This window comes from Cebus imitator, unplaced genomic scaffold (assembly GCF_001604975.1).
Source record: "Cebus imitator isolate Cc_AM_T3 unplaced genomic scaffold, Cebus_imitator-1.0 Scaffold455, whole genome shotgun sequence".
In the NCBI taxonomy this organism is placed as follows: Eukaryota; Metazoa; Chordata; class Mammalia; order Primates; family Cebidae; genus Cebus; species Cebus imitator.
Genome location: NW_016107770.1, coordinates 1,196,904 through 1,199,362, shown reverse-complemented (window position 1 = coordinate 1,199,362; position 2,459 = coordinate 1,196,904).

The window sequence follows — 2,459 nt, the reverse complement described above, 5'->3', positions numbered from 1 at the left end:
AATGAACAAAAGTCATTTCTAAGAAACATCTGGTGAATAAAAGTTCCTTACATATGCAAAACTGATTTCAAAAACTGTCAGCATTTTCAGTCTCTCCTCTGACATTATTTATGGTTAAGTTAAATCCCCTTCTTAGATAAAAGGTAGTTTGAGATGCTATTGGAAACTGGGTTCCTCAGAATGGGCCCTTGAGATTAAAAAGTGATTTTTTTTTTAGAAAGCATTTCCAGAAATCCCATTAAGTGTGTGGAGAGCTGAGGCAAATCACAAAAAAGATAGCAACAAGGGTACAGTAAGCAATAGGTTTACTCAATCCCACAGGAACATTGAAAATAGGGCAGGGGACACCTCACTCTCGTCCCCAGCAGGAGCCGAAGGAGCTGAACTATTTCTACTTGCACACGTTTGTCATTGGGTAAGGGATGTCCCTGGGAAAACGAAGATTCCCAGGGACTTCCTCATCTCCACTCAGGCACTGCAATTCTCAGAAGCCTGAGGGTTCCTAGGTAAAATGAGACCTGAGAAATCATCTGTGATCCACTGACAGCATGCAACGCAGTTGCAGAAGAAACTAATTTGAATGAAGCCCTGAAGATGCCCCTTTGGGGAGAAAACATGAAATGTAACAAAAACAACAAACCAAAGAAAATAGGGCTGCAACTAGGCATCTGTCATAGCAGACTACTGCAGGGCTCTGCTTCTTCCTCACAAAAAGGAAAACTTGACCAAAATAAGGGGGAGGGGGAGGGCAAGTGTCGTGGGACCATTGGGTTTTTACTTCCAGGAATCTAAAAACTAAAGTTTCAACATGTGACATCTTTGACACTTGATGGAGCTGTAGATCCGTGCCTTCCTGGGCTCACTGCCCCTGTTTAACCAAACACGAAAGCCAAATATAAAGGCAGAATCTTCACACTGGAAGCCACAACCCAGAAGATGGCTTGGCATGGTAACCAGACAGCGCTGAGAAAGAGATCTGTCACATCTTGGGAAACGGAAATCCAGGCAAACGCTATAACGAGAGGGTTGCTTGGAGTACAGAGTGAAAAGCACCCAGTTGGGTGTGTTTATAAGACCTTGCATAATTTAATTTAATTTAATTTAGCATGGCCACAGTTAATTTAATGAGCATTGCAGAAATTGTGATACCCACTGACATGCAGATGATTTAAAATCATGCCAATACACCAGGTAGAGTCTTGGGTTGTAGCACCTCTCTCTGCTTATGTTAATAACAGTGATTTTGCATGTCAAGGTAAATAGAAAATATATTCTCTTCCCCCAATTACTTCCATGATAGAGCCTCTTCAGCCATATCTGAGAGAGATTACTGTGTGTTTGCTCATGAGATCACAAACTGTTTATTTTTACTAGTGTTTGGGTTTATCTCTGAGGAATTTAAGGGAATATAGTGGGAGTTGGTGATAAAGATTTCCTAAGAAAATAATCCAGCAAAGGAGAAGAACATTTAATGGTCTTGCCTGCTGTGGGCAGAGCCCGGAAATCGATGTTATATTAGGCGCTATACCGGGACCAGGTTTGAGGTGGAAATCCTTGTGCAAGAACTCTCTTTTAAGATATAACACCACTGTGAGTTTGTAACAAGTATTGCTTTCAAAGGAAGAGTTGTATTTTATCCTCTCAAGGATCCCTCAAGAGGAGATGGCCAAGACGTCGATTTGAAAGGAGTGCTTGATTTGGGAACATGACAGTTATGACGGGCAAAGTTCAGGACTTGGGGTTGTGTGGTGCCCAAGCATGGAGGCACTCGTAGACAATTTAGACTGCAGGGCTACTCTGGCAAGCTCACTCTCCCTCCCTCCTACCTCCCTCCATCCCTTATTTCCTTCTTCCCTCTCACCCCATTCTTTCTATCCTTCCTCCCCTCCTTTTTCCCTTCTTCCTCCCTCCTTTCTTTCGTACCTTTCCTCCTCTCCCTTCCTCCCTGACTTCCTCTCTCCTGCCTCCCTTACTCCTTCCCTTCCTCCCTCATTTCTCCCTCTCTTCTCCTCTTACTTCCTCCTTCCTGTTTTCCTTTTTCCTTCCCTTCCTACCTCCCTTCTTCCTTCCTTCCCTTCCTTCCTTCCCTTCTCCCTTTCCTTTTTCCTTTCTTTCCCCCTTTCTGTTCCTTCCTTTACTCCCTTCCTCCATCCTCCCTTCCTTTTCTCCTTTCCTTCCTTCTATCCATCCCTCCTTCCAACCTCTCTTTCTTTTCTCATCCTAAAAACATTTCACTTGTAGGATTTCTGTAATGTAATATGCATTACAAAAATCTATGAAAATATTTTCATGGCAACAATGACATTACCAAAAACAAAAATCTACCCACAAATTGAAACTACTGTGAGCGGAGTTAGAATAGAGGCTGCAGGCCAGGCGCGGTGGCTCAAGCCTGTAATCCCAGCACTTTGGGAGGCCGAGGCGGGTGGATCATGAGGTCAAGAGATCGAGACCATCCT